Source organism: Solanum stenotomum, chromosome 8, assembly GCF_019186545.1.
Source record: "Solanum stenotomum isolate F172 chromosome 8, ASM1918654v1, whole genome shotgun sequence".
NCBI classification, from domain to species: Eukaryota; Viridiplantae; Streptophyta; class Magnoliopsida; order Solanales; family Solanaceae; genus Solanum; species Solanum stenotomum.
Window position 1 is genome coordinate 55,362,548 of NC_064289.1, and position 14,429 is coordinate 55,376,976.

Genomic DNA, 14,429 nt, shown 5'->3' on the forward strand with positions numbered 1-14,429 from the left:
TGCCTACGTCACTGTCTATCATCATACTACTAAAAAACTGCCAAAAAGAGACGGACAAAAGCGTCGCAGTCAGTCACTTTTTTGGCCAAAAGCAACGGAAATGCGACGCAATTATGTCCGTCGCTATTTGGCTCGATCCTTTTCAAAAAGCGACGGACAGCGTCGCTAAAAAGCGATTGATCGCGTCGCAAAAAAGCGACGGAACCCGTCGCATTCTTGAATTATTATTTTTTTGAATTTTTTTACAAAAGCAACAGACTCCGTCGCTATATTTTAATTAATTAATTATTTTTAATTTCTAAAAGGCGACGCAGTCCGTCGCTTTTGAAGAAATTCGATTTTTGAAAATCCCAGAAAAGCGACGGACAAAACCATGTTGTTCGTCGTTTTTTCTGCAATTTTTTTACAGCAGAAACTGCCCACCTGCAATTCAATTCAATTCAATTCAATTGATCTATACTATTCAACCTAATCAAACACACAATTATAAACAATCTACACAAAATATAAAACAAGAAACTTAAAATAACATTCGAAAGTATCTAAATCAAAATTTAAAGACTTATAAAGTCTTTCAAAATTTTGTTCAAAATTACAAAAAATTCATAAAAGGTCACCGATGTAAACTAGGGAGTGGGTCCTACACAATCATCCTCACTATCAGTACTGTAGTGGTTGCTTTCCTCAGGAGCCCAAGTAGTAGTTCCACGACCGAGGTTCATCACTTGTTTTTGAATTTGCTGAACGGTCTTGCTCATGCTTTCTTGTTCAGCTACTCTTCTCCGCTCCGACTCTGCCAGTGCCGCTGTCAGTTTAGCTATTTGATCGGACATAGCAGCAATATGAACACCGTCAAGTGTCTCGGCTTGACTTGACGATCCAATTTTTTCTAAGCCTGACTGGAGTCGTCTTACATTGTTTCGAGAGCCTAGACCATAGACTCTACCATTGTGTGTCCCCCCTACCACTTTTTCTTTCCAGATCTGGGTGGAAAGTTCAGGTGTCATTTCGACCGAACTATCTAGATTCTCAGTGACGTAATGCTGAAGCTCATTTTGCATATTAAATATAAAAATTGACATCAATATATATGCATATCATAAATATATTCATGATTAATATATATTATTCATATTTAAAAACTTACAAAAGTTTGTTCGGCTCTTTCTTCCACCCACACATCTGGATCCGACTCATTTTCTTTCTTCCTGACATGAGTCTTCTTGAAAACCTCCGGTGCAATGGGAGTGCGTCCCAATTCCTTTTCCTATATAAAAAAACTGAAATTTATAACGATATATATGAATCAACTAATAATTTATTTAAAAGTTTGAATTAGAATTAATTACCATGTCTCTTGCAATTGTTCCAACAGACTTTGCACCTCCAGTGTGCAACGAGTCACCCTTAAGACTGCCTCTAGCCTTTTTGGCTTGGTCTGATATTGCCTTGAATTTGTCTGTGTTTCAATACCGACCCAGATCATCAAAAACATACGGCAACATCCAATCCGGACGTTCAACACTATCTCAAACTTTCTTTAGCCAGACAGATAGTCTGGCGGATGCCTTCCTCTCAAATGTGGTCAAAAGGTCATGATTGTGCCTCGGCTCCCAAGTACACATAGTCTGAATAAAAAAATTTGAATAAAGTTAATTAGATCGATAGTGAAAAAAAGTAAAGTACACTAAACTTAACTAAAAAATATATACCTTAAAGTTATTAAACATCGCCTGACGTATGCTTTTTGGGATCTCGCCCCAAGAGTGATAAGCGTGTGTATATAGTCTCCTAGCACAGTCTTTTAAAGCCCAGGCAACATCCTTGGCCGGATGCCACCAGCAAAAAACATAATAAATATGTTATAATATATTAAAGTATAAGAAATAAATAAAATAAACTAACAAATAAATAACAAAAGAAACTTACGATGATCCATTTGGCTCAATCATGACTTAACCAAGTCTGTTCTTCTGGCTAGGAACTAGAAGAAGCACCTCATCTGGAGTAGCACTAGGTGTAGCTGTAGATAAGGGTGATACATCAGGGTGCACATAACGCTGAGTCAATGGAGGCGTACTGGCCATAGCATCTGACTGCTCGCTACAAGAATCTCTAATCATCATGGTAGATAACTGAGTAGATGCACCTGTGGGAGATGGAGTACTTGTCGATAAGGGTTGTCCTCGACGAATAACATGTAAAGGTAGGTCTTCGTAGCGTACTGAAGTCACTGCCTGTGAAGTAGAGGATCCCCCGTACCAAACAGAACAACAAGTATATGAATATCATGGCTGATGCGCTCTGGCGCAGAAGAAATAGATCCTGAATCTATGGGTCTACTAGACTTCATCTTTTTAGCCTATTTAGTCTGGCTAACTCCAAGATGCTTGCGATGTCTATCAGTGAAGCCTCGTTTTTCACGCTTTTTAGATCTTCGATCATTTTGATTAAAAATTGATATCGGTGGAAATAAAGGATCAATATCGCCTTCATCATTGCGATTGGGCCTGTTTCTCCTACATGACACATCATCACCAAAGTAATAAGAATAAAAATCACCAGTTTCTCTCCCAATATGACCTTGGACAAATGATCCTTCGATCCTTTCCCTTTGCTTAATCGTTTGCTTCGAACTACCAATTTTTATGCATGTTTATATGTATATATATGTTAATATATAAAAGACTTGGCAAATATATATAACTTAGTGAATATTTCAAATGGATACATCCATCTTGTTTGAACCGGACCTCCGAGGCGGGCCTCTTGTACAATGTGAATTGGAAGATGCTCCATCACATAAAAGAAACCACATGGAAATATCTTCTCTCCAACTTAGTAGTAGTAACAAGAATATTTTCCTCCATCTTGTCTAAACTATTCTCCAACAACTTTCTAGAACACAAATCTTTAAAAAAAAGACTTATCTCTATGATTGGTTTCCATATCCTTTCGGGTAGATGGCTAAAAGCGATAGGAATTAAAGTTTCCATGAACACGTGACAATCATGACTTTTCATACCTATCAAATTTCCTTCATTCATATCTGCCCGCTTTCCTAAATTCGAAGCATAACCCTCCGACATCCTCAAATTTTAACCATTCTGTAATTTCTGCAGCCAGAACTCTTTTCTCCTACTGTTTTATTAAGAAAATATATATAAAAGAAAAATGACTAAGTATTCGAAAAATCGATTAAACTTATAGTTTAAGAGAAATTGAATTTCCAAAAGGACAGAGTCACCACTTAATTTTTTTAGTAAAAATCAAGAAAAACTTGAGATTTTCAAAAGATTTAAACAGATAAAATCAATTGACAAATAAAAGGGTTCGAAGTTCAATGTGTATTTCGAGAAGGTGTTAGGCCCTCGAAATGCCCGCTAACTTGCAGTTGACCGGTGATTTGACTAAAAATGATTTTGACTAATTTTGAAATTTTAACCAAGTAAAAGAACTCCTAACGACTTTGACTAATTTTGAAATTTTAACTAAGTAAAAGAACTCATTTATTTTAACTAATTTATTTCTTACTATTATCATTTATTTATTTTTTATTATTGACATTTTAATTATCTTAAAGGGGAAATTAACCAAGGGGGAATTTTTCTAAAGGGGAAATAATTTAATGACAAGGCTAATAAAAATAGAGCTAAACTATAGATATTTTAATTTTGAATGTGATAAAAAGTTGAAATGGCTATCTATGGAAATTTAATTAAATTAAACTATAAAATAAACAAGGTTAGTCAAATAATACAATATAAATAATAAAAGAGGGAAATGGAATAATTAGAGTTGGACTTCGGCCCAAATCCAATTAAATTGTGCTTTTGGCCCACCTGTCCTAAGTTTAAAGTTGATCCAAATAATGAGCATAGGCCCATTTAAACTTTCCTCTATTCTGCAGAATTTCAAATGGACTTTGGGCCCATTTTTTCTCTGCCACCTATGTATACGTATATGACTATTTATAAGTTGTATATTAGCTTAGTCTCTTTTTCCGCATCCTGTATATCAGCTTCTACCCTTGGAACGACAAAGTTAACTCGATAAAGAACTCAAGTTGGGTTTTATCCCGACTCAAAATGCCAGTGATAGGAAGAGTTTACATGAACTCATTGCAAGTGACACATACGAAAGAAAAAAAAATCATATTAGCATAGGACAAGATTGATCTAACACATTTTTATTCTAAGAAAAAATAACAATATTTAGATTTCTAAACTCAACCGACAATCAATCATCAATAGGAATATTATGGATTAATCAAATAACCCAAATGACTTTTGAAATTTGCACCTTACTAATTACAGTAAGAAGAAGTGACAAGTATGTTGCTTTAATGCATACTCACAAATACTACAAACCTTCAAGAGAACAAGCTATACATATATATTACTCAAACAAAGAATCCAAAGCTAAAGTATAATCCATACATTTGAAGGTGCATATGACATATAAACTACGAACATATTCTAGTTTCGGTCGATTCTCAAGTTTCGTATATATGTCCTTAAATTAATATGCAATAAAACTAACTATGAAGAATGTGGACATAACATGAGCCAGCAAAAAATTTCAACCAATCAATTGCTACAACACTCCTAAACTGTCGCATATTCTATCAAAAACTCACGGTCAATTAGAAGACATAGACTAACATACACACAATAAAATGAACTTAGCGATCATATAAAGAAGAGATAATAATTGGAGAAAATGGTCTTGATATACTTCACGACTCATCACTCGAATATTAACAAACTTATGAACTAAAAATGAGACTGATATAGAGAATTTTAAAGAGATAATAATCAACGAAAGAAGCAGAGAGAGACTCAAAAGAAATAAGAACCAGAAATAGGCTAAAGTTGGCCAGAAAACAAAACTCANAAGCGTCGCAGTCCGTCACTTTTTTGGCCAAAAGCGACGGAAATGCGACGCAATTATGTCTGTCGCTATTTGGCTCGATCCTTTTCAAAAAGCGACGGACAGCGTCGCATTTTTGAATTTTTTTTTTGAATTTCTTTACAAAAGCGACTGACTCCATCGCTATATTTTAATTTTCTTTTTTTTTTTAATTTCTAAAAGGCGACGCAGTCCGTCGCTTTTGAAGAAATTTGATTTTTGAAAATCCCAGAAAAGCGACGGACAAAACCATGTTGTCCGTCGCTTTTTCTGCAATTTTTTTTACAGCAGAAACTACCCACTTGCAATTCAATTGATCTATACTATTCAACCTAATCAAACACACAATTATAAACAATCTACACAAAACATAAAACAAGAAACTCAAAATAACATTCGAAAGTATCTAAATCAAAATTTAAAGACATATAAAGTCTTTCAAAATTTGTTTCAAAATTACAAAAAATTCATAAAAGCTCACCGATGTAAACTAGGGAGTGGGTCCTACACAATCATCCTCACTATCAGTACTGTAGTCGTCGCTTTCCTCGAGAGCCGAAGTAGTAGTTCCACGAGCGAGGTTCATCACTTGCTTTTGGATTTGCTGAACGGTCTTGCTCATGCTTTCTTGTTCAGCTACTCTTCTCCGCTCTGACTCTGCCAGTGCCGCTGTCAGTTTAACTATTTGATCGGACATAACAGCAATCTGAACACCGTCAAGTGCCTCGGCTTGACTTGACGATCCAATTTTTTCTAAGCCTGACTGGAGTCGTCTTACATTGTTTCGAGAGCCTAGACCACAGAGTCTACCATTGTGTGTCCCCCTACCACTTTTTCTTTCCAGATCTGGGTGGAAAGTTCAGGTGTCATTTCGACCGAACTATCTAGATTCTCAACGACGTAATGCTGAAACTCATTCTGCATATTAAATATAAAAATTTACATCAATATATATACACATCATAAATATATTCATGATTAATATATATAATTCATATTAAATAACTTACAAAAGTTTGTTCGGCTCCTTCCTCCACCCACACATCTGGATTCGACTCAGTTTCTTTCTTCCTGACATGAGTCTTCTTGAAAACCTCCGGTGCAATGGGAGTACGCCCCAATTCTTTTTCCTATATAAAAAAATTGAAATTTATAACGATATATATGAATCAACTAATAATTTATTTAAATGTTTGAATTAGAACTAATTACCATGTCTCTTGCAATTGTTCCGACAGACTTTGCACCTCCAGTGTGCAACGAGTCACCCTTAAGACTGCCTCTAGACTTTTTGGCTTGGTCTGATATTGCCTTAAACTTGTCTGTGTTCCAATACCGACCCAGATCATCTAAAACATACGGCAACATCCAATCCGGACGTTCAGCACTATCCCAAACTTTCTTTAGCCAGGCAGATAGTCTGGCGGATGCCTTCCTCTCAAATGTGGTCGAAAGGACATGATTGTGCCTCGGCTATCAAATACACATAGTCTGAATAAAAAAAATTGAATAAAGTTAATTAGATCGATAGTGAAAAAAAGTAAAGTACACTAAACTTAACTAAAAAATATATACCTTAAAGTTATTAAACATCGCCTGGCGTATGCTTTTTGGGATCTCACCCCAAGAGTGATAAGCCTGTGTATATAGTCTCCTAATACAGTCTTTTAAAGCCCATGCAACATCCTTGGCCGGATGCCACCTGCAAAAAAACATAATAAATATGTTAGTTCATGAATAATATATTAAAGTATAAGAAATAAATAAAATAAACTAACAAATAAATAACAAAAGAAACTTACGATGATCCATCTGGCTCAGTCATGACTTTACCAAGTCTGTCCTTCTGGCTAGGAACTAGAGGAAACACCTCATCTTGAGTAGCACTAGGTGTAGCTGTAGATGAGGGTGATACATCAGGGTGCACATAACGCTGAGTCAATAGAGGTGTACCGGCCATAGCATCTCATTGCTCACTACTAGAATCTCTAATCTTCATGGTAGATAACTGAGTAGATGCACCTGTGAGATATGGAGTACCTGTCGATAAGGGTTGTCCTCGACGAATAACATGTAAAGGTAGGTCCTCGTAGCGTACTGAAGGCACTGTCTGTGAAGTAGAGGAAGCACCTACAGGTCGACGGTAATTAGGAAAATATTGTCGAGGATCCGCCGTAACAAACAGAACAACAAGTATATGAATATCATGGCTGATGCGCTCTGGCGCAAAAGAAATAGATCCTGCAATATCCTCAGAATCTATGGGTCTACTAGACTTCATTTATTTAGCTTGTTTAGTCTGGCTAACTACAAGATGCTCGCAATGTCTATCAGTGAAGCCTCGCTTTTCACGCTTTTTAGATCCTCGATCATTTTGATTAAAAATTGATATCGGTGGAAATAAATTATCAATATCGACTTCATCATTGTGATTGGGACTGTTTCTCCTACATGACACATCATCACCAAAGTAATAAGAATAAAAATCACCAGTTTTTCTCCCAATATGACCTTGAACAAATGATCATTCGATCCTTTCCCTTTGCTTAATCGTTTGCTTCGAACTGCCAATTTATATGCATGTTTATATGTATATATATGTTAATATATAAAAGACTTGGCGAATATATATAACTTAGTGAATATTTCAAATGGATACCTCTCAAATGGATACATCGATCTTGTTTGAACCGGACCTCCAAGGCAGGCCTCTTGTACAATATGAATTGAAAGATGCTCCATCACATCAAAGAAACCACATGGAAATATCTTCTCTCCAACATAGTAGTAGTAACAAGAATATTTTCCTCCGTCCTGTCTAAACTACTCTCCAACAACTTTCCAGAACACAAATCTTTAAAAAAAAGACTTATCTGTGTGATTGGTTTCCATATCCTTTCGGGTAGATGGCTAAAAGCGATAGGAATTAAAGTTTCCATGAACACGTGACAATCATGACTTTTCATACCTATCAAATTTCCTTCATTCATATCTGCCCGCTTTCCTAAATTCGAAGCATAACCCTCCGACATCCTCAAATTTTAACCATTCTGTAATTTCTGCAGCCAGAACTCTTTTCTCCTACTGTTTTATTAAGAAAATATATATAAAAGAAAAATGACTAAGTATTCGAAAAATCGATTAAACTTATAGTTTAAGAGAAATTGAATTTCCAAAAGGACAGAGTCACCACTTAATTTTTTTAGTAAAAATCAAGAAAAACTTGAGATTTTCAAAAGATTTAAACAGATAAAATCAATTGACAAATAAAAGGGTTCGAAGTTCAATGTGTATTTCGAGAAGGTGTTAGGCCCTCGAAATGCCCGCTAACTTGCAGTTGACCGGTGATTTGACTAAAAATGATTTTGACTAATTTTGAAATTTTAACCAAGTAAAAGAACTCCTAACGACTTTGACTAATTTTGAAATTTTAACTAAGTAAAAGAACTCATTTATTTTAACTAATTTATTTCTTACTATTATCATTTATTTATTTTTTATTATTGACATTTTAATTATCTTAAAGGGGAAATTAACCAAGGGGGAATTTTTCTAAAGGGGAAATAATTTAATGACAAGGCTAATAAAAATAGAGCTAAACTATAGATATTTTAATTTTGAATGTGATAAAAAGTTGAAATGGCTATCTATGAAAATTTAATTAAATTAAACCATAAAATAAACAAGGTTAGTCAAATAATACAATATAAATAATAAAAGAGGGAAATGAAATAATTAGAGTTGGACTTTGGCCCAAATCCAATTAAATTGTGCTTTTGGCCCACATATCCTAAGTCTAAATTTGATCCAAATAATGAGCATGGGCCCATTTAAACTTTCCTCTATTCTGCTGAATTTCAAATGGACTTTGGGCCCATTTTTTCTCTGCCACCTATGTATACACAAATGTATACGTATATGACTATTTATAAGTTGTATATTAGCTTAATCTCTTTTTCCGCATCCTGTATATCAGCTTCTACCCTTGGAACGACAAAGTTAACTCGATAAAGAACTCAAGTTGGGTTTTATCCCGACTCAAAATGCCAGTGATAGGAAGAGTTTACATGAACTCATTGCAAGTGACACATACGAAAGAAAAAAAAATCATATTAGCATAGGACAAGATTGATCTAACACATTTTTATTCTAAGAAAAAATAACAATATTTAGATTTCTAAACTCAACCGACAATCAATCATCAATAGGAATATTATGGATTAATCAAATAACCCAAATGACTTTTGAAATTTGCACCTTACTAATTACAGTAAGAAGAAGTGACAAGTATGTTGCTTTAATGCATACTCACAAATACTACAAACCTTCAAGAGAACAAGCTATACATATATATTACTCAAACAAAGAATCCAAAGCTAAAGTATAATCCATACATTTGAAGGTGCATATGACATATAAACTATGAACAGATTCTAGTTTTGGTCGATTCTCAAGTTTCGTATATATGTCCTTAAATAGGGAAAAGGGTCAAAAATACCCCTTAACTTTGTGTTATTGGTTGACTAAACCCTTACCGTTAAAATGAAGTTAGTTTTACCCCTGCCGTCTACAAACTCATCATTTGTACCCTCCAAACTAACGGTTTCCCCAAATCAATTCCAAATTCTCAACTTCGACCCGAATTATCCCTTTAAAAACAAATTATCAATTAAATCCGACCCATAACCCATTTAATCTGATCTTACATACCAAATGTATAAAAAAAAGTAATGAATTCACCAAAACCCATTTCAATTCCTAATGAACAAATAAATTTCCAGCCATTAATGAGCTTTTAAGAAGCAATGTTAGGAGCAAAAAGTAAAGGAAGAAGGCATGCCAACCTTATGTTCATACACAAAAATAAGAACAATATTGCTATTGAAATAATCCAATAACCTTCTTCCCCAAAAGTCACTTGTGTAGATATATTCACTAGTTCTTCAAATCCGCCGCACACGACGGTGAAAAGGCAGTACTAGGCGGTCGAATTCCACTAGAAAACAACAAGAAAGAAACTAAAAAGTTCATGCTGCTGCAATTTTGGGTGGGAATTATCTAATTACACAAATTCAGATCTGTGATTTCAGTGTGAAGAAATGGGTGTGATGTTTTCGATTTGGGTATTTTGGGGAAGAAGCTGAAATTATTGATTTTTCGAAGTTGGAACTCGCTTGTAAAATCCGAAAATCAAACTCAAGCTCCAAGCTCCATTAATGGCTATGAAGTTTCCATGGTTGGTTCTTCAAGTTTCAGGCTCCAATTCAAAAACTAGTACCCTTAGAAGCTTTTAACAATGGCTTTGAAAATATTTACAGAATGAGTAACACTACAACAAATTCAATGGCAAGGGAGAAATCCATTCTTTTTAATTTTGGTGGACTCAACAAGATTGAGAAAATTGAAAATTAAATTAAATTTTGTTTATAATGGTGGTGGGTTTTATATGGGTCGGATCAGATTAGAAAAGAATTTCATTCTAAATGAGTTTTAAATGGGTAATTCGGGTCGAAATTGAGAATTTGAGATTGATTTGGGGCAAATCGTTAATTTGGAGGGTACATATAATAAGTTTGTAGACAGCAGGGGTAAAACTAACTTCGTTTTAACGGTAAGGGTTTAGTCAATCAATAAAATAAAGTTGAGGGGTATTTTTGACCCTTTTCCCCCTTAAATTAATATGCAATAAAACTAACTATGAAGAATGTGGACATAACATGAGCCAGCAAAAAATTTCAACCAATCAATTGCTACAACACTCCTAAACTGTCGCATATTCTATCAAAAACTCACGGTCAATTAGAAGACATAGACTAACATACACACAATAAAATGAACTTAGCGATCATATAAAGAAGAGATAATAATTGGAGAAAATGGTCTTGATATACTTCACGACTCATCACTCGAATATTAACAAACTTATGAACTAAAAATGAGACTGATATAGAGAATTTTAAAGAGATAATAATCAACGAAAGAAGCAGAGAGAGACTCAAAAGAAATAAGAACCAGAAATAGGCTAAAGTTGGCCAGAAAACAAAACTCAACATTTCGAGACAAACTTGACCATCATCTAGTTTAAAGCTCAAAGCAAATAATATTGAAACACAAAATCAACTCGAAACAACTTGACGCGAAGAAGAGAACAACTCTAAATCAAACGAATTGAAACTAAGGAAACTACATGAAAGCGAATAAAATGTTAAATTACAACCTCGAAATCAATTCAAAATATGTTCTAACACTACTAAAAATTTGTCAAAAAACGACGGCCAAAAGCGACGGACTGCGTCGCTTTTTTGGTCAAAATTGACGGAAAAGTGACGCAGTCACTTCCGTCGCTTTTTAGCTCGTCGCTCTTCAAAAAGAGACGGACTACGTCGCTTTTCANCAACGAAAGAAGCAGAGAGAGACTCAAAAGAAATAAGAACCAGAAATAGGCTAAAGTTGGCCAGAAAACAAAACTCAACATTTCGAGACAAACTTGACCATCACCTAGTTTAAAGCTCAAAGCAAATAATACTGAAACACAAAATCAACTCGAAACAACTTGACGCGAAGAAGAGAACAACTCTAAATCAAACGAATTGAAACTAAGGAAAATACATGAAAGCGAATAAAATGTTAAATTATTGTGTTAAATAAATTGTCAAAGTAAAATGTCCGCTCTAGCTTTTGGATTGTCTTTTGTCTTACCCTTAACATCCATCACTGTGTTAAATAAATTGTCAAAGTAATTTTTTTCAATGTGCATCACATCAAGATTATGTCGTAGCAGATTGTCCTTCCAATACGGTAACTCCCAAAATATGCTTTGTGTGGTCCAATTATGTTCAACACCATATCCATGAAGTCTAGAAGGTAGAGCTTCTGTAACTTTAGGTAATTGAGAAACTCTCTCCCAAATTTAATGCTTTGTGAGTAATGGAGGTGGGGGGTCACTTTCAACCTTATTTTTCCTAAATGCATTTTTCATCTCTCTAAACTCATGGTCCATTGGCAAGAACTGGCGATGACAATCAAATCAAGTATTTTTTTCTGCCATGCTTTAAAGTGAATGCATTACTATTTTTCATGCAATACGGACATGCTGGCTTTCCAGCTATCATCCAACCAGACAAGATCTCGTATGTAGGAAAATCATTAATAGCCCACATTAAAGAAGCACGCATAACGAAATCTGCTTAGTTGATATATCATAAGTTAAAACGCCTTCAAACCATAAGGGGTCGTTTGGTTTGAAAATGAGTTATGATGGGATAAGTTATGTTGGGATAAGTTATGTTGAGATTAGTTATGATGGGATAAGTTGTGTTGGGATTATTTTTTATTGAGTGTTTGGTTTGTTGTATTCAAAATAATAAATTTTAAGAACAATTTATTTGTTTTACAAAAATGCCCTTCATTAATGTAAAAAGTGATATAACAAAAGGGTTAAAAGAGACATTTTTGTCATTTACCTATTTTATCCCGGGATAAGTTATCCCGGGATTACTATACCACCCAAAGAGAGGGATAACTTATCCCGGTACTAATTATTAATCCCGGGATAAGTTATCCCGAACTTGCCAACCAAACAACAAAATAAGCGGTACTATAATTTAATCCCGGGACTATTTGGTATTATCCCTCACACCAAACAACCCCTAATTGTTTAAGCTCATCTATCAATGGTTATAGATAGACATCAATCAAATTTTTTGGATTACGGGGACCTGGAATAACACAACTTAGAAAGATGTAGGGACTAGTCATGTACATTTCAGGAAAAAGATTATACAGAGTAAGAAATATCAGCCAACATGAATAAGGCGAAGCATTATTAGAGAATGGTGTGAAGCCATCTAAATACAACCCTAATCTAACATTTCTTGGTTCATTAGCAAAATCAGAATATACATTATCAAAATGCTTCCATGCTTCACCATCAGATGGATGAGACAAGACACCCAGCGGCCTTCTATATTCACGATGCCATCTTATATGTGGGGCAGACCTCATCGATGCATACAACTTCTTTAACCTAGGAATGAGAGGTAGATAATGCATCGCCTGAACTGAGACCATCTTTCTAGCCGGAGTCCTCTTATAATGAGCATGTCCACAAAATTTACAATTTTCTAATTCACTATCAGTCTTGTAAAACAACATACAGCCATTCACACAACAATGAATTCTATTATACGTCAATCCTAACTTGGACACCAAACGCTTTGCCTGATAGAAGTTCTTTGGTATGTTAAACTCCGGATTAACTAGTTCACCCAAAAGATCAATCATTGAGTCCATAGCCGCATTAGGAACATTCCAATCTGATTTAATATTCATTAATCTAACCGCAACTGACAAGAAAGAATGCGGACTCCTTTCACATAGTGGACGACTAGACTCTTCTAATTGATCATAGAAGTGTCTTGCTTCTTAATTAGGAGTTTCATCAAAATATTGTTCCGGTTCCATCCCACCTTGAACCCCGAAAGCATCATTGATCATTTTATGCACCCTATCATGTTCAACCCTAACCTGTTCAACCTTAATTAGGCCATGTGGTGCAACCATATTATATACATCCACAGACGTCGAATTATAAACATACCATCCAATCCATCACTTTCCCCATGATCAATCCATACAAAATATCTAGGCTTAAATTCATTACGGTACAAATGAACCATAACTCTATCTGATTTAAAAAAATTTAAGCACTTATATGCACTACAAGGACACCTAACCAATCCATTATTCTTGAAAATGTCAAGTGTCATTGTATGTTCAATAAGATTTCTAACACCGTCAATAAACTCAGGTTTCAAACTAGCACCAGTTTCATAATGCATATTATACATCCACAAATGATGATCCATCTACAAAAATATAGATATTCAATTATATTATAAATAAATTTTAATAATAATTTTACTACATTAATTCATAGTTAATATAATTTATAATAACTACTTAAAATCCCAAATTCAAACTAGTAGTAGTCCTAAAACTAGTTTAGTATTGACTTAATTCCAACAACTAAATCCACCTACTAAATCACATTATTTATTTTAACTTATTTAAACAACATAACAACTTTAACTAGTTTAGTTTTGACTTAATAGAACAACTAAATCCACCAACTAAACCACATTATTTATTTTAACTTATTTAAACAACTTAACAACTTTTTAAAGCTAAGTGTCAACACTAGATGGACACAAATCGATCTTGCAAGAAAATGAATTTTGTCATCAGTAGGATCAATTAGTGTTGGTACTTATGCTTAACAAATATATTATTTCTAAATTTAAAGTTAAGTGTCAACACTAGATGGACACAAATCGATCTTGCAAGAAAATCAATTTTGTCATCAATAGGATCAACTAGTGTTGGTACTTATGCTAAACAAACACATTATTCCTAAATTAAGCTTAATATCAACACTAGATGGACACAAATCAATCTTGCAAGAAAATCAATGTTGTCATCAATAGGATCAACTAGTGTTGGTACTTATGCTTAACAAA